At 39.5% G+C, this 19541-nt stretch overlaps 1 protein-coding gene across 17 annotated transcripts in view; it reads left to right on the top strand.

The window, feature by feature from the left end:
• The window catches only part of MAGI2 (membrane associated guanylate kinase, WW and PDZ domain containing 2), a 719010-nt gene that overhangs the window by 330161 nt on the left and 369308 nt on the right, over positions 1 to 19541 (top strand). The window contains exon 1 of one of the 17 annotated variants that reach the window (XM_064702936.1): positions 665 to 1003. The exons of 15 other annotated variants lie outside the window; for them this stretch is intronic. The gene's annotated coding sequence lies outside the window, so the exon portion shown is untranslated. Of the gene's footprint in view, positions 1 to 664; positions 1004 to 1304; positions 1365 to 19541 lie in introns of those variants that run through there. One more of the 17 variants, XM_064702937.1, reaches the window with a different exon arrangement.

Here is a 19541-nt window from a genome sequence, read left to right as displayed (position 1 = left end):
CAATATTTGGGTATTCCTTATTACTTGGCAATAACTAGGATTCTCACAGAATCTGAATTCTTTCAGTCTTTTAGAGCCTAAATTCCAAAGCCCTGCACCGTATGGTGGCTTTAATCAGGGTAATCCCAGGGAGCAGGGCCATTGGATAGCCTACAATTCAGAGAGTAAGTTTTAAATGTAATGGCCCTTACATCAAAGATAACTTGAATTGCAATATAATAATATGAATAAAGAGCTAATAATTGTTTTTAGTTGAGTACGGTCCATTTGCTGATGAGAAATTAAATATGGCTTCAGCATAAATATTTAAATATTTTATAGTAAAAAAAATTGAACAATTGGGAAGAATCTGTAAAGGGATACAGAGCGAGCATAGCATCTAAAAAAAATTATGTTTATTAAGGAATAAGCCTCTAACGTTAAATATTTAAGGGGTGTCATGGTATCCAAACTATGTATGAATATTGCCACTGAAAAGTTGAATTGCACATCTTGTGTGGATTGCCAGCGCAGAGCTGGAAAGCAGAAGGATGCCTGACGATCACCTCGGAGCCCTATTTCCCTCCCTGCTTTGTAATGTAAATGGCTAGTTTGAATCCCAGCACGGATCCGTGCGCTCAGTCCCCGAGCATCCTCTCGGTTTGCGAGCGGAAGATCACCTGACCGCCGCCCGAAGCTGCCCCTGCACGGGCGGACGGAGCGATCGCGGCTCGGGCAGGGCTGCGGGGCCGGCGGCGGCGCCGAGCGCGGCCGGGGGCGGAGGGAGCGCCGGGAGCGCCGCTGCCTCAGCCCGCAGAGAGGCACAACAAAAGAGCTCAGCTGCGGTTCTTGCGCGGCTCTGCCTGGCTTAAGCAGAAGATTCTAGACATTCGTGCCGAAAACATCAAAGCGCAGCTGAGACTACGTCTGCCGGGGAGATTATTTCCGTCCCCAGAATGGGCTGGATCCAGTACAGGTGGTTTGCAGATCATGCGAAGACAGACGGGCTGAGAGCCATGGAAAGGTGGGATAAGGCGCTGCCTTCTCTTTCTTGCCGTTTTTTTTTCTTTCTCTCTCTGGATTTGTAAAGCAGTGTAGCTGGAACCTGAGTCAGGATCACTTAAAGAGATTAGATGGGGTTTAATCCCACAGAACAGAACGAAAATGGGAGGCACTGCTGTGTTCAGACAGATGTTGAACCCAAACTTGCGCTGAGTTGGACTTGCTGTGAGCGATCGTAGTGTAGCTTTTGACGTTGTCTTTGTTTAGAATAGTTCCTTCACGAAATACGAGGCTTTAGGACGAGCTGCATGCTTCTGTAACAAATTGACTGTTCCAATGCTAGTAGATTTTTGCCAGAGAAGCTGCAAATGAAGGCTTTGGAGGTGAGTTTATGGAAATAGGAAGAGCTGTTGACTTTTAATTCCTTGTGATGTGGGCATGGTTAGAAGTTGAGCTGTGCTTGTTGTTGTACATTGTCTGAATTGTAACAATGGGCAGTTCAAGTAGAGCAAGTTTGAATGGTGTTTCTTCAGCATTGTAAATGCATTTCACTGGTATGATCTTTGGCTTTTCACAGAAGTCAAGGAATTTCTTCCTTTTTTTGGGGAAAAAGCTATCAGATTTTTTTAAATATCAAAGAACAAGGGCAAATTAGCATTTATATTTGAATGGTTGTTGTTGTTAACACCAGCATGCCTAAACATCTAAAACATATCCCAGCAATTTCTCATTTCTTTTGCTGGGCAGAGGCATTTCTTTTGTTCCTGATTTTTTCCCCTGCCTCTTTAGAACAAAAGGCATTTCCTTTTTTTTTTTTTTAATGGCAGCAAGCGAGTTACATACAAATTAGCAATTTTATACAGGTTAATGCTCTGCTTCATTCTGAAGTAAACTGCCTTAAGGTATTAGGAGGAGAGGGGGTGGGCAAACCGGGGGAGGCTTGACCGATGCCCAAGAAATACTGAATTCAGATGGATTTAGATCATACAGAGAAGCAGACATTTATCTGTAACTGGATTTCAGCTCCATGTCATGCAAAATCTGCAGACTATAGCAGGAAGACTCTTAGCAACCAATAAATCAGATTTGTAATGGGCCTTTAAAAATGTCTGTGAGGGGTGACTGCTTGGGTCCCCTTTGGCCAAATTAAGATGCAATCTGACAGTACAGTAACATCTGTGTGCTGACATTTTCTCATGAACCTAGTGAAAAATGGCTCCAGATCTCTTCTTCAGTCCCCAAAAGACAGTTTCTGAATAGCCATGCATTTTCCCCTTGTATTGTTGTTTGTTATAATCACCATTCTCTCTGGTAATGTCTGACTGGCTTGTTTTGCTTTGCTTTCTTTGACTGTGTGACTGGCTGAGGGGCTGTAGTGGGCAGTGGTTGTTTTACCTGAAACCAGAACCTCGTGCCAATACTACTGCTTACAAAAAAGGAATAATTTTACAAAGTGTGTATTGCAAATGTGTTGTACAAATACTGCTAATAGAGCAGATTCTGCCAGTTCTGCTGGAATTAGGTAAGTGGGTTGAAAAACATGTGTCTTAAATGATGTGCCGCCCATGATACAGGTGAAAAAGAAATGCCAGCCTTTGGTGAGTGCAGCTGGCAGGTAAAACTGAAACTCCTAACAAAAGGTGCTGGAATAAAGTCCTTAAAGGCCAGAAGGATATGTATGGGTACAATCATTTGTTTATCCAAGGGAGTTCACGTTCAGATACTACAAGAGCGAGGGGAGAGGAGGAGCAGGGGAGGCACTCCTTTAATTGTACTACAAGTGTGCTGGGTGGAAGGAGCCCCGCATGGAATGGCCATTCAGTGTGATTCTGCAGCTCTGCTCCAGCCCTCCTGAGCAGCAGCTGCAGCCCAGAGCTGGGAGCAGCCTCTCCCTGTCCACGTGTGGGGTATTGCAGGGCAGAGAGGAAGGGGACCGTGTTTCTCCAGAGGGATCTGTGCCAGGGGATTCATGGGGCGAATGGGAATTTCACTCCAGTGAAAATCACTTATTTAAATGTTCCCGCAGATAGGGTGGCTCCACAGCACTAAAGTAGGGCAAGTAGGAGGCAGAAGGGTAGCTGTGAGGAGTTGTCAGTAGTATGGATCCTCTCCAGAAAATGTGGCCAGTGTTTTTTGTGACTGCTTAATAGCGCCTACTATTTTTGTTGGTGCTTAGAAAGCATGTTGCGTGCAGTACTTATAAAACCCCCAAATGTTACTTGCCAGACTTATTGCAGTCATTTGAGATTCATTTTCATAGACCTAAATGATTCCACTACCGCCAGAAAGGAGCAAAAAAGGAACTTTAACACTGAGTGCAGATCCCATTGCTCCTTCTGTACAGGTTGATAATTTGACAGTAGTAAACACCTGCTTCATGGAAAGTGACACAATTGCACAGTGGGATTGTGAAAAAGAAAAACAAACATCTTGCAAACCATCAGACAAGCAGAAATGTCAATGAGAGGTGTTCAAATAAATAGAGTTAAAAAGCTTTGAGTGACAGAAGGATTCCAGGTGCCTTATTCACACTGGCCATAGTTACAAAGCACTGGAATGCAGATGCAGTTTTGGAAGGTAAACGAAACCTGGCTGATTTTCAGGTGTGTATGTACATAATCAGAATAAAATGGGAGTCCAATACTGAACTGGAACAAATTAGATTTCAGAACTTTACACATTAAGAAAAACTGGATTAAAGATCACTACAGGCAGAAAACTTTCCAGAAAGAATTAAATGAGTAAATTTAACCCTAAAGAACACACACATCCAGTTAGGGGCACTGTCTATTGATTATGTGGTTATTAACTACAACATTATTTAAAGTGGGATTTAACAGTGAAAATCTGATTTAAGAAATGTAGCATGACTTTTGACTTTCATTGTCATTACAAAATGAAAATTGTCCAGAGACTTTGCTTGGAAATGCACATTTTCTTGTGGTGCAACGCTGACACACTGGACCTCTGTAAAGGGAGAGGGGAAACACAAATAAAATGGTGGCACTAGGAAAATTTCTCACCATCACTTTCTGAAAGCTGTGTAAATACATCCTGAATCCTGAATGGTAAAACACATGATAAACATAAATGTCAGGATTGTCTTCTGGTTTTGATGAAAATAAATAATAACAAGAATTAGATAGATTAGTATATACTAACAGGAAAAAAGACTCAGACCCAGAGTATTGAAATCTGAGAAAATTCTATTTACATTGAAGCAGTCCAAGTAGCAATTGCCAGTGTTCCAGCTGACAGACTCATCAAACAGCCCACCTATTTCCCATTTCAGTAGCAAATGCCTATACAGAAACCATCATGCTCTCACTGCAAAATAAGCTTAAGAACATTAAAGACCATATAGTATTCCCAGCTGCCCTAATGCAACCAGTTTAAATCAAGTTTGTTGTAAATGATGTCACTATAACAGGGCTGATTGTAGCCCACAGGGCCTGGAAAAGAGTATGGTCAGCATAATTTACCTTTTTTTTTTTTTTTTTTCCCTGTAAGAACATCCCAGCTATTTCTATTCCCATTCCTCTGTCATTGCTTCCTCATGTATAATGTATATGGCATACCTCAGACCCACATGTCTGATAAAAGCACCAGACAAAAGTTTCAGAGAGAACTCTCTGATCACTGTAGCAACTGCTTTCTGACTACATTATGCTGTGGGATGGAGAGGAGGATGGTTCTTTTGGTGACCTTTGGTGTTTGTGTACAGAGCATACCTATGTTTAGACTGCCTACTTTTTGTAGAAAACGAAACATCAATAGTAGAGTTAGCTGAAAACTGTAAACTGAAAGCTGGCTGGGTCTGTTCTTTCTCTAACCTTTGAAGGTTAAGTTGACTTTTCAACTAAATAAAGAAAACTCTCCTGGAAACATGCAAGATGCTTCAAACCTGACATTATATTTCCTGTCACCATTCTAATTTTTTTTTTAATATTTCTCCTCTCATACGTTTTTTCTGACTCTCCACAAACTTCTTTATTTATGTAAACCTTCTTTGATTTAAGCTCACTTACCATCTATGACTTTTCCCTTCTGCCCCAGAACTCCATGTTCTGGGACAGTGAGAAGCAATTTCTGCCACCAGGTCTGTCCTTAGTCCAGGTGAAATCAGTATTTGGTGCTTGGGAACTGGGTTATAGAGAGGTGCATATCCAGATGCCTGCAGAACCAAATACTCTCAATCTCATCAGTCTTCCTACAACAAAAAGGAGATTATTTTTCATCCCAACATCAGCCACATACACCATAAAGAATTTAGCCAATATTGCCATGGTTCAAACTGCTGAAGGGAGCAATGAAAGCTGGTGGCTTTCCTGGGACAATTTTATAATCTGAATCTGTATCCTGAATACCTGTATGATCATAGGAATGGTACTAAAGGAGAGTGGAGTTTACGGCTCTGTTCTGCCTCTGCTGAAATCAGTGCCAAGTTTCACTCTAGAGATGAGACAGAGAACATTTAGGAGGGAAAATCTGATCTTGCAGAGGGGCTCAAGTTAAATACATTTTATCACCTTCCTGGCAAAGAAAAAAAGCAAATAGGGTTGGCAGTGGGTGATCACGGAACCTCTAAACCGCCTAACTGTTATTCCTTATGAAAATATGAACAACAACAACAACAACAAAAAAAACTGCCTGGGAAAAATTTTTTAATCTGAAGGTATTAGGAGTTAAGTCTTTACAGCCATGACAATCCCCATTGACAGAATTGCTCATAACCTAGAGGTGATGGAATACAAATGGGCATGGATGTGAGAAGCATTGCAATGGAGAGCACATCACAATAAAAGCTCTCTTTCTCAGTTATCCTTTCCAGTCAAATAAATAAACTGCAGTGAAGTACAGTGGGAAGAATTATTGCCACTAGAGTGCTTTTCTGATGACAGAGATGATGTAAGCTATAAATGTCTGTCCTAGATACCAGAAATAAAAGATTTTTGGAAGTTTGTAAAGATTTAGGAACTCTTAGAGTCTGGATTGATTCAAGCAGACTAATTGGATATGGATAGTGTAACTTCAGACTTAGTCATCTGCTGATAAACCTGTTCTGATGGGAGCACAAAGCCTTGGCACTCTTGTGCTGCTCCTGCTCTCCATCTGTCTCCCCTCCCAAGGTCATGGCTTAAATCTGCAGGATTGTTCATGACATTGGCCAAAGTTGGAGTGGCTGTACTCATTGGTCACATTGGAGTGGCTGTACTCATCTCTGTGATGGCAGAAGCCATGATGATCCAGGAGGTGATAATATTTGTAATGAAACATTGGTGAGCAGAGCCTCTGCAGGGACAGGACCTCCAGGGCAGAGTTCCCTTTCCTTGGAGGATTTTTTTACCTTCAGAATTAGCTTATTGGAAGAAATTCTGAAAGGTAACTTGGCATCATCCAGTAATGCTATGCAGTCAGATACAATCCAGCATTTTGTATTTTAACAGTGCACATCACCCAGAGAGGAGTGAGGAACAGTGCCTTTGTCACTAATTAGGGTTCTCTGTCAATGGTTGGGATCAAGAATATCTAAAAGCAAAGCCTGATAATGACACCAGCCACTGTAATGTTCCATAAATTTAGAGCATTTGGAGAGAATTGCAGATGGCTGAATAAAGGAGCTTGATCAGATCATAGTTGTTCACTGTTTGATCATACAACTGACTGGGGTGACTGGAAGCCTGTGTGTCTCTGTTCAGAGCTCTGCAGCTCCTCACTGACAGAAGGAGACTGCAGTTTTGGTGTTTCTTGTTCAGGTGATGCAATAGAAAGAGGTTCTGGAAAACACAAGTGAACAGTTTGTGGAAATGTATCACTGCACCCCAGAAACCCTTATGGCATTAGTGGCAGGTATCCCTTGGACAGCACTAGGAGGAATTTGCTGCACGAAAGGAAAGGGTAACTCCAAACTTTCCTAGCTTTTGCATGACTGGATTTTAAAACCTGTAAAAACTGAGGGGATAGTATGCTCCCATTCTGTCATTGCAGCCATCAAATGCTGTTGTTGAACCAACTACAGTGACATAACCATCAAAAAACACCTGCCTGTGCCTATTGGAAAGTCCTTCTGAAAAAGGAGGAGTGTGCCAGTAGGGAGCTCTTTATTGCGTTAGGTTTTTTCCTTCTGCAGATTCAGCAGGTGCTATATATTATCCTTTACAACCTTCAGCCATTTGGAGCTAGGACACTGTAATTATGTTCCCTGTCCATGGAAGTTACTGACTATTACTGTGTGAAATACGAGCTCTGCTCAGAATTCAAAACTAAACTGAGGAAGCATGTTTGCTGCTGTTTTCATACCAACAGAATAATGGCATTTACAGTACTGTTCCTTTACACTGGTAAATGCTCTCTGCCCATTAAATGGTGGAACCTGTATAAAATACCTTATTGCTGATATGTAAAGAAGTCAAATTCCCAGTGTTGACAGATCTCTCCAAGTAGTAGTTTACATTAGTGTAGTTAATTTTATAAAAAAAAATTCATAGGGGTTCACTCCTTTGTAAGTGTGAAAATAAATTGGGAGGCTGAGACAGAGAAAGTACACAGTCATTTTTAAACAGAAGCAACTTTGTAGGGATAGTCAGGTTCTCAGGGCCCTTCCCAAGTCTTGAATATATCACTCTTGGATTTGTATGTGGCTATTTGTAAGTACCTGCACCTGACTCCCCCAATAACTCAGGGGGGAGTACCTGCACCTGACTCCCCCAATAGCACAGGAGAAAATAAAGTTGGGTTTTCTGTCTCCTGCTGCTCCTACTTCTGCAACCTCATCCACATGAGGATTGCCTTCTGTGAGGTTTCATTACTTTCTCACTAAAAAAAAGCAGCCTGTTTTTATCTTGCCTGAAGTTATTCAGAGGAAGTGAGATATGGGGGGTGCCTTGCACACTATTCCATTAGGATAAATAATGTATGCTGTCTATTGTGTTTCGAAGCATGTTTCAAAGAAAACTCTCCATGGCATAGTTATGATAACAAGCAGGAAAGAAATAAAAGGAGAGAGAGCACAAGAAAATATAGGTGCTTTGGTATTATCTGCTAGTTCAGCATTACAATGTTTGATATTAGTGTCTTTCTTTTGCCACAGCTCTTGGCAATAGCCACAGCAGGCCATGGAAAAAGATGTGTAGCCCTAGGAGAAAGAAGGAAAAAGTTTTTGTTGTTCTGTATTGCCAAGAGATAAGGTGCAGACTGTTCTTGGCAGAGGCACACTGTACTGTGACCAGCTCTTGAATATTTTCTTGTCTTGCTCATTTCTTCTTTCCACTTTCATTTTAATAGCAAAGTCCCACATGCCCCTGCAGTCTCTCGGGGGAATGACCATGGCTTTTGAGAAGCATTGATCTTCTCAGTTTCATTGATCTTGGCCCACATCAGGTATGGTAGCTCCTGAAGGTAGAGAACACACTCTTACCTCCTACCAAGCATTTTTTTTATTGTATTCTGTTTTTCGGTCACTTCTGTGTATAAAGCTTAGTGTATGTGAATTATCCACTCTAATAAGAATATGTGATAGACAGTCCAGATTCCACCTCAACAGCAAATACAAAAATTACTGGCAAAGTATCTTAAATGTTTGATCTGGAACTTGTTTCCTCAGCTGGAGTAACAGCAGGGTATTTGGCCCAGCATCCTGCTTTACACACTGGGAAAGAGTTCCAGCACCAGGCCATGTGGGGTAATACTTTTCTTTTATGCCTCCCAGTTTCCAATGTAACTCACCAGGATACTAGGATTTTTTTCCAAATGATATGACATTCTTGTTCTAAAGCACAAATTGATATTTATGTGGTCACACAATGCAGAAGAAATGTCATTTCCAGCGTTGGTGCCATGGATACATGCTCAGTGGTGTGTATGTAACCAGACCTTTACACCTCAGTACAGGGTGACCCAGTCATGGAGGAAAATTGGTTTGTTATGCCTTCACTGAGCTTACTGCTGCCTTGGTGATGAGCCTTATATCTTCAAGCACATCAGACCTTCCTGCCATTATTAGAAATACTTTAAAACTTGAAAAGTCAAAAGCCTTGAGTTTTGGCTAAGTCAGCATGTAAATCTGAAAATGTGTTTCATTTATGATAAAGGCATTTCTGTGCATATGAGTCATGCCTGGCAAAGGCAAAGCACAGTAATCCAAAAAGGAAAAAAAAAGAGAAAATAAAAGGAATCAGAATAAACTCTTTTTTAGGCAATTACTATCAAAAAAATCTAGGAAAGTGTTTGACATAGAATGTGCCTCCTCTTCTGGGATCATAGTATTCTCCATCAAATCACCTCTTCTCTGGGTGGGAATATTTTCCTCCTTATTTTTTTTCAGGCATGCCTTCGAAATGTCAGTTCATCTTATAACTTTGCATATGAATTCGATTTGCCTATTTGTTCATCCTTTTTAGGGTTCTTTGACCTTTCCCCAAAGGTGTGAAGGGAGATTGGATTGAAATAGATGTTGATGAACAAACCATTTCTGTCTGAGTGCAGGACAGTTATCTGTGAGAGACAACTGTTTGCCCTTAAAATTACTGACCCTCTCTCTGAAAATGGCTATCCTTGAGTCTCGGCGTGAGCATCTTACACTGACAGAGAGAAATGGCCATTGTCAAAGGTTCTGGCCATTGTTACAAAGGTTTGTAACCAGCTATCTCTGCACCAAGGAGTCAGTGGGAGGGAGAGTGTTTACCAAGCTCAGTGAGTGGCGCAGAGGAAGAAAGGCCATGGAGAGGAGCTGAGAGCAGAGGGCTTGGAATAAAGCTCCAAAAAGGAATGAAATCAAACAATTTATAGAGAAACAGAGAAAGCAACCAAAAACAAAATTAGGAGAAATAAGAAAGAAAAAATAAAATGAATGATGGCAGAAACAGGAATTGTTATGCACATCCTCAAGCTGTCATGGCAAAGAATATGAGCCCAACAACTTTTCCTTCACTTCTCCATGGAAATAAAGCAATTATCAGGAAACTATTCTATTTTATTCTTCAAAGAGGTTATTTAAAAGCAGTTCCCCATTCTGGAAAGACTTGACATCAAGAACAGATATTGTCTCATGTTCTTTATGGTTACTGTTTAACTCAGATGCCAGAAAACTGACACACCATGCTACTTAACAGAAATGGATGGTTTTGCCTTATAGAACCTGAGGAGTAAGGAGAAAAATGCCTTTGAAAAGAAAAAGAATTGTGAGCTGGATTGTGTTGAAGGAGAATTAAACCAGTGATAAAGTTTCCTTCCCCAGGTGGTAAGGTTTTCAGGGCAGTGGAGACCTTCACTTCCACCCCAGGCTCTTCTCCTGATGCTCATGCCATTCTCCTGTTGCTCTAAAACATCCATATCCCATCATCACAAATCCCTCCCTCCAGAAGCACCCAGTGTTTGGTGTGTTGCACCAGGCTCCTCTCCATCACTGCAGTTTGGGGAGGGATTCATGTCAGGGCTTTCACCAGGGCAAAAAGTCTTGTGCAGGTTTTCAGCATCCTGGTGAAGCACAGGCTGTTGAGGAAGAAGAGGGTGGAAGGGTGAAGATGAAGAAACCCAGTCATTGTGGCCTCTACACAGCATCCCTACCCATGACAAAAGGCAGAGGGGAAGCACTGTGAGAGAAACAGTCCCAAATCCTGGGTGCTTTGTGGTGTAATGTTATATGAGAGCATGAGAAAATTGTGGTTTGTGGCAGAAAGTCAGCTTCTAGCACTTTCATACTCAGGTTCCTTGAAGCTCAGCCTGAATGAAATCTGGTTAAATAGAAGTCTAAAAAATGTGCTTTATCTTAAAGTCTTTGAAGAAGTGTCTTCAGTCCTGGAACATATTGCAGCTTTATTACAAGCCGTACTCTGATCTGAGGCACTGTGGTGTAAATCTGCAATTACTTGCTCAAAATCAGTGGTATTTTGCTAGCAGTGGAAGAGAGGAAGTTCACCCCTTCCTCCCAAGCAGGGGGATGAATTCCTTCTAAATAGTTGGCACAGTAAATTTCTCCTGATACGGTGCTGGCAGTTACTTTCATCTGGAGGATTAGAATTAAGTATCACCTTCATTTTACAATTATACTAAATTAAGTTAAATCATTATGTTTTAAACCTTCTGTTACACTGTAGAAAACTTACTTCAGCTAAAACTCCTACTTCTTATTTAACTTTAAATTCTATGCCCAGGAGTGTTTCCCAAAACGTGGAAACACATAATAAAAACATGGAGAGCTAGTTGTCTCTGAAATGTTGCTATCAGTATTTTTGTTTTTCACAGTTACAGATGCATTAAATTTCAGGATAGTCCAAGGTTTCTCTGTTTGTAATAAAGACAAAAGTGCTGGGTTTATCAGAGAAGAGGTGTAGATGGTGGTTAATGAGGAGTCAGTGTTGCAATTTATTTTAAAGTGGCAAGAGGCAAAGACTGAATATGCACAAGAGAGGTGAATAATTTCATTTGCTTCGACACTGTATTCTGCATTCCAGGTGGTAGTGTCAAACTGAGAGGATATTCCAGGAAATAATCAAAAGTTCTTTTCGAGGACCATTAGTCTTAATCCTCCCGTCTTTTTTTTTTTTTTTTTTACATTATTATCATGCTCTATTTTAGTCCTCTTTACCAGTTCTTCACAAATAATTCCTTTTTTCTATTCATTAAGTTGACTATTAACTTATTAGTGATTGCCTCTGATGCAGTAGGTACTACAAATCTTGATCAGTATGATTTGTAGACATTTGTAAAGAGAAATTCAGTGTCCACCTTAAAGGGGTTGTGAACATGCACTTCTACATTTGACATGTTCTGTAGCTGTACAGCTGTATTCTACTGTTCCAGGATTTCAGAATTCTTAACATAAAAGCATATTTTACGAAAGTTATTTTTAGAAGTGTAAACCATGCAGTATTAGAGCATTTCAAAGAACTTATTCATCTATCCATCCATAATAGACACTGCAAGGCTCATACACAAGTTTATAGTTTTACACTGATTTTTTTTGCATACGAAGGACCAAACCTGAAGCCTTTCTACATACAAATTAAATTATTTTAAAATTTCCTGGTAATGAGAAGCAAAATAGTGACCATGTATTGAAATTAGTAGAGTTAGAACACTGTATCAGAGATTGCATATTTTCTTTAAATTAAAATACCTGTACCATTTTTTTCAAAAGTGTATAACTGGAAGAGACATCTGAGCCATTGAATTCAGTCCCCCTATAATCAGGGGCAGCTGTATCATAAAATCTCCTGGATAAGCAAATCAGATTTTCTGTATTCAATGTGTGGAGCACCAACTACACTCTCATCAGTTATCAATGTTGTTCATTGATTTCAGTGCTGTGCTCTATTCACCAATTAACTGGGCATATCACCTTCACTGACCCAAATACAGACATTTTGCAGAATAATCTCTCGTCCAGCAGCCAGGTTTGCTGCTTTATACCCTTCCACCTGTCTAGCTGCATTGTGATCATACTTTTTTCTACTGAATTCTTTTCCTTTTTATTTGTTATCTGAAATTCATAGTCATAATATTAAGTAATGGGTGATTTTTAGATGTGTCATTCCATACAGGGCAGAATAATTTCTAATTTATGCTTTAAAAATAAATTTGTTTAAAAATTCTGTTCACAACAGAGATTGGTTTAACTTCTGTTGCCACAGTGCACATCCAGTTTGTGTCAAACAAATCTAATAACACAAATCTAGTAACACAAATAAGCATTGCCCTTGGTGCTTGAATCAAGGCATGCACTACACAAAAGAGGAGATCATTAAGCTGTTAAAAATGTGTGATGGTGAGACTTCCATTATGCCAAATCTTCTTCTGGGCTCCTGGTTCTGTCTGTGGTAATGATGGATCAGTGAAACAACCTTCGTGTATAAACATGATTGCTGTAGTTGTTGCACTCTCAGTTCTGGATGTCTGACATTTCACTAGCTGTAGCTCCTTTAATTTTTGCTGTGTTCTTATTAAGTCTCACATGATTTTAACTCTAAAGGAGAAATCACATCACATTTATTTATTTTATTTTTTCTGCTTCAACATTATCTTAAATTATTCTTCCTGTGACCTTGCTTGGTCCAGACTTTCAGTAAAGAACTTTCTTAAAAAATTAATACAGGCCATTTCTTATACACTGTTGTGTTGTAGGGATCTTAAGAAATCTGTAGTTGACAATTAAAATCAATATTCCATAAGAGTAGTAGAATAAACTTTTGAGTATTGGGAAACAGCAATGAAGAAACAGTTGTTGTCTATAGAGCACCCAACTCTCTATATTAATAGTCTTCCTTTGATCTCCTCCTGGAGCTGACGAGATAGGAAGCAAATTTGTAATTTTCAGGGTTTATTTCTTCTAATAAAAAAAAAGGAAAATAAAAAAGAGAGAGATAATTGCAAAAGCATGTTTTACATCAATATGGGACTTGCCTAGCTAGAGATCCAGACAGGCAGAAAACAAAATCTGGGTTTCTAAACAGCAGTAAAGGTACTGTGCTAGCACAATCCTGTGGTAAAAAAATAGTATTTCCTGCTCCTAAAAATAGCAGTTTGTGACATAAATCCTATTACATAAACAAACTATGCTGTGTAGGTGAGGTAGCTTTTGTTCCTTGAATATTTTTCTAGCTCTTTAGTGTTACTTTGGCCATGATGAGCTGCTGTGGCTCTGGGCTGTTACATTTCCAGACCCTTCTGTCAAGGAGGATTCAAACCACTTGTCGGTTTGCAGGCAGCATCTCCTGCAGAGAAATTAGAGCCTGAGCCCTGTAGTGAAGTGGTAACTTTGAGCTGTACTCACAAGTGTCTCTCAGCCCTGAGATGTCACTTGAGAAAAAGCCACATTCCAGAATGCTTTGAGCTTCTGCTTTTGAAGTGACAGGAGGAGGCTGACGGATGGGAGAGCAGGCTGAAGTCAGGTACAGCAGAGGTAAGAAGTGGCCACAAATGGATGGCTGGGTGCTCTAGCCTTTCATGGCAGAGGTGAATGACAGAATTTATACATAAAAGCAGATGGCAAACTTTTGTTGGCCACAGCACATAACACAATCAAAGTGAAAATTCATTTGTTTCGCATTTGGTGGGTGAAGATACTTAAAGATACTTAGTTTCCTGAAACACCTTTTTTTTTTTTTTCCTCTGAGAAATGTTGTATGACCTGTGAAGAGATGACTGACAAATAAAAGAAGTACCACCATGACCAGTGAATTCTTCATGAGAAATACATTTTCATATAAAAATTTCAGAGCAGAGCATAGTTTGATAAGCCCTGGAAAGCTGCTATTTTGTTAAATACACACAAAACATTACTGGGAGATTTCTGTAGCTGACATTAGAAATGGAAATTATAAAAAAAAAATTAAAAGTTTACACACATGTAGCATGAAGTAGGAGGAGTGTGTACCATGCTTTTTTGTCCCTTGCAGCTTACTGACCAATGCTGATATCCCAGGAGTGAACTTCTTGTTGGTTCTGCCAAGTGATGCAAAACCAATACAGCTGGAAATAAATGTGATGAAATGACAAGAAACCAATACATAACAACCCAAGGATTGTACACCCACATTTATGAGTGCTGATTCAAAACTAACAGAAATCAGAAATCAAAGAGGCATAAAATCACTCCAAGAAAAGTGTTAGGACCTGTGAAACAGCTTGTGGTAAATGGAGAAATAATAAAGAAAAATTTTGTGGATTTGTTTAGAAAATAACAAAGGGATTGACATAGTAGGAAGCTGTGTAATTGCTAAGAGAAGGATATTATTATTTTTTCACAGTAACCTGATGATGGGTTGGTACACAAACCAAATCTGAAAAGGAAATATTGTGAGAACAAAATCTGTAAATGTTGTTAAGCAACTGGAGGAATGAGTAGAAATTCCTCCTGCTGTTGACATGCATTTCTAAACAGGCTGAAATCAGGAAGAACCTCTAAAGATTAACTCAGTAATTTGGAAATTACAAGGAAAGGATTCAGTGGCCAGCACTTTATACTGTGCTATCTCTCTGTGATTGCCAAGCCCTTACTGGGGCAGTATATTTTGGTATATGACTGTGTGAACCGAAACACAGCTCAGTCCAAAATGAGAGTGGGAAGAAACAGACGGCACTGGGATGGCTCAGCTCGTCTATTGCTGTTTTACACAGGGATTCTGATCTCATTAAGATTCATATAGTTAATGAAAAAAAAAAAAAGGGCATACTTGGGAGTTTGAGAAAGACACTTTTACTTTAAACATAATCTACATTATATAAAGCTTCCTGTGTTTACACTGTGAAAGTGCTGACACAAGCTGAGTCACTCATAAAGCAAGTTTATTTTTCAAATACATTGAGTACAGAATGCACAAAAAAGCTTACAAAAGATGGAAGCATATCTCAGAAAGACAGAAAAAGATTCAAAATACATTTTATTAGCCTAGAAAAAATGCTGGTTTTCATATAAAACTTTTCTTTGTTTTCCTTAAAGACTTAACCATAGTCTGTGACAGAAATGTTATGACTCGAGATACATTGTTTTCAGATGCATTGTGAAACATCCAATATTCCTTCTTGAACCTTTCATATAACCTTAGCTAGAGGTTTTACTTAAGACTAAAGCCTCTCATGAAGAATTAAGGCTGTCCCAGCTTTTCCCATTTCATTTCTTCAACCATGCAGTAGAAGAAATGAAAGTACTAATCCTGCTCAGCATGGCTTTTAGTTCCAGGCAGAGCAGGAGTTCACAGAGCAGTTGGACTCTGGGATTGCATCACCCTGGAAGCCACATCCCCATTGCCATGGCAATGACATGCAACAGCTTCTGGGAGCTGAACCTCCTCCCCTGAGCAGCAGCTCCCAATAGGTGGCAACTGAGCACTGCATCCGATTTTGGAGTTTTTATAAACCACTTTTGGTAGAGATAGGGTGTGGATTCTCTGTGTGTGTGTCCTGTGTAGTTATATCGGTAAAAATCTCACTTAGCATGTCTCTTCACATAGACTCTGTATAGCAATAAAAATCACCAACTTTCCATACAAATGGGTTATGCTCCCCTAAGTGTATTCTCCGGAATCTGGGAATTATTATTGTTATTGATCTCAAATACACCGATACAAACACAGATATTAATGCTTGTGGCAAAGTTGTGTGCTTGAGACAAGTCCTTTCTTGTGTCCTTGACAGATGTGAATTGGTTGAGCTCTGCTGGGCAGAATAACTGTGACTTGGCTTCCTAGAAGCAAAGACAGCACTGGGGTTCCAATGAGTTGTGGATTTCTTTTTAATGGTGGTCTAGTCTGTATTCATACCTAAGTCCCTAATGCTTTTGATCTCTTGACAGTGAAATACAGAGCTTGATAACCATGCCATCCTTCTATGCAACATGCTTAAAATTAGAGATGTGATTATGCATTTTGCATTTTTCCAAAGTGACCTGGTATTCCTTAACAATAAAAATAATTATATAATAAGTAATATTCAATGCCTACCTTACTTAAATACTGATAAACTTACTTTTAAGGGCTTGTTGCTGAATATTCTTTTGACATCTTATTTTTGTTTATATCTTCCCTGAGAATGTTGGCACTTCTGTCAGGTGCACAACAAGTTCCATATATATCCACCTCTGGGTGTGCAGGTTACTTACAACAAAATTGCTCTCAGATTTCACATATGCTAGCTTCTTGTGTGTTGGAAGGTATTGGAAAATGTGTAAGGTGGAAGAAAAGGATTACACTTTTCAAATACACTCATCTTACGAGACTTGCTTTCCATTGATTTTTCCTCAGGATCTCTTTGACTCATGCTAACTTGATGACAGAAATCCTTGCTCTATAGGGAAGAAAACACTTCAGCTGCGTAGCTTTAAAACTGATGAAAGGTTTGTTTAAACACTGGGGGAATAATCAAGTCACCTTAGAATCATCTCTGTACCTGAGATGAGCACGGTGTTGTCTCAGTTTGGGAAAATGAATGGTGCTGATGTGTCTAGTATTTTTTTATAACTGCAGAGACTGCGTATTTAAAAAGCAACACATCAAAGTGATTTAATGCATTAATTGGATAAAAGGAAAAACAAGTAAGTCTCTAAATGAAGGAGACCTAATAAAGCTGGCAGATCTTTTGCAAATAGAGATGTATTTTCTTTGTATAATGCAGAATTCTTCTGAAAGCGAATTTTTTCTTTGATTTAGCCTTGATTAAGTGTTTCAGGGGTAAAAAATCCAATTATACCTAAACCCAACGTGTTGAAAATACTCAGAAGAGAACTTAAAGCTAATTGATGTATCTGAATTCATATTCAAAGTGAGGAATTACCTAACATATGTCTGTAAAGTGTTGTACCAAGGTGTTCATTTCCTTGCTGCGTCTTTATTCTTTCAAGATACTGCCCTCAAAAATTTAAATCAAAACAAGCAAATCCAATATCACAAATGCACTGATTGCTTTTCAAACTGTCTGAAGAGTTCAAACCACATGCTGAATTAGTGGATCAGAATTCTCTAGAACACCTTCCTTGACTCCAATTAACTTGTTTTCTGAGCTTGGGGAAAGTCATTGGACATTCCTTTTTGTCTGTATACCAGTAATATAAGGAAAATTATGTTTATGAAGTGATGTTAACAGGTTTTTTTTTTAAATCTATTTAAAGTGAAAGATAAAAATGTGAAGTCCTACTGTTAATAACTTTCAAATCTCTTTAAACCCAAAAATCTCCAATTTGATGTTACTTTTTAATATTTCTTACTTCATGCTCCATTACTGTGTGATTATTGCTGTGTTGGTAATGTAGCTACACCTTATCAAGGGCAAAGGTATAATGTTATGTTTCAGTGGCCTAAGAATTTAGACACCAACAAAAAAACCAGTGAGATAGGAGTAAGTTTCCAATTTCTCACTCTAAGGAAAGAGTATACTCTGGGCCTCTTATATGAGAAAAGTGTTATTTTTCCTTATGAACTGAAAGATGAACTTTTCTCAAAACTGAGAAAGGTTTAGGACTACACCAGATAAGCTGGCATATTTTATTGGCAGGACTCATTTGCTTTCTTCATGCTGTGCAAGCTGACATGAATACGTTTTTAAAAGAGGTGATAATACAATGAGAGATAGTTACAAAGAAAATTGGAGGAAATGTAACCAGTTCATTTTCCTCTAAAATGTAATTTAGTTTTTCCAAGGAGCAATAAAACATAGGTATTTAGGACAGTAAGTGGAGGTATGTATATGTCCCAGATGGACTTTTAACTGAAGTAACATCATAATGATATTGGTATCTGCTAAAAAAAATCAGCAAAGATCATTTCTATGTCACATTAAAGTAGCTGGAAAATTGTATTTCCTTCCAGTTATTTAATTTGTACATATGGTCAAATTTCAACAGCAAGGAAGACACTGAGGTGCCTCTTTAGAGAGCCAAAATGTGCCTAGGAAGATTTGCCATGGCTGCAGTGTGGAATGAGTCCAGAAAAGTTTTTAGGGCTGGTCCAGAGGTGGACTTGTGGAACAGCACAGGCTGGTACCTGTGCTGATAGCTGGGCACATCTGCAGGGACCCCTGAGACTGGGAGTGGTGTAGCTTTGGAGCAGGGTCCCGTGGGGCTCCTCACAGCAGCACACGGGAAGGGACCTGTGGTGTTTGTGAGGATCCCCAGGACGAGGTGAGAGATGAGAATCTGACTCCAAGTTCTCAGAAGGCTGATATGATATGATATGATATGATATGATATGATATGATACGATATGATATGATATGATATGATGCTATACTAACACTCTAATAAAGAAAGAGAAAGGATACATCAGAAGTTTTAGCAATGATAATGAAACTTGGTGACTGACTCCTCTGAGTCTGACACAGCTGATGGTGATTGGTCAATAATTAAAAACAATTCACATGGAACCAGTGCACCAGTTGGTAAACAATGTCCTAGCCACATTCCAAAGCAGCAAACACAGGAGCAGCAATCAGATAATTATTGTTTTCATTCCTCTCTGAGGCTTCTCAGCTTCCCAGGAGAAAATCCTGGACAAAGGGGATTTTTCAGAAAATATCATGGTGACAGGGACCAGTGGTGGTGTCCAGTCCCAGCCAGGTCAGGCTCAGTGCTGCACTGGGGATGGCTGGGGTGTGCTGGTGTGCTGAGCTGAGAAAGGAAAGCTGCTGTGAAAGCCACTCTGGATGGTTCTGCCTCTCCCTCCCAGCCTCAGGGACAGCATATATCCTGCAGACACAAACGGCTGATGCCATCATTGCACTGTATATTTACAGTGGTCATGTAAACACAGGTACTTCAAAGGCATTGTATGAAGGATATAGCAAAGGCTCTGGGCATCTTTCCTTTGATGTTTTGAGTTGTGGATGAAGCCTGCTATACTAAAAGAATTTTTCTGTTTAGCTCCCAGTTTGGCCCCAAAAACCTGAGAGTATGCTATTTTTTGACTTGGTGTTGTTATCAGTTTTTACACAAAGCCATAAAGTGGATAAGTTAAAGAATATTTTGAGCAGTTATTTCTAGTGTGCTTAATTAGAACTGAGTTAAGTGAGGACAAACCCAGACTTGGGAATGACTGTTCCATTTAACCACAGATCACTGGTCCATGAATCTTTTT

Source organism: Zonotrichia leucophrys, chromosome 1A, assembly GCF_028769735.1.
Source record: "Zonotrichia leucophrys gambelii isolate GWCS_2022_RI chromosome 1A, RI_Zleu_2.0, whole genome shotgun sequence".
NCBI lineage: Eukaryota > Metazoa > Chordata > Aves > Passeriformes > Passerellidae > Zonotrichia > Zonotrichia leucophrys.
The sequence above is the reverse complement of the archived record's forward strand: the minus strand, read 5'-3'. Positions and strand labels throughout refer to the sequence as shown.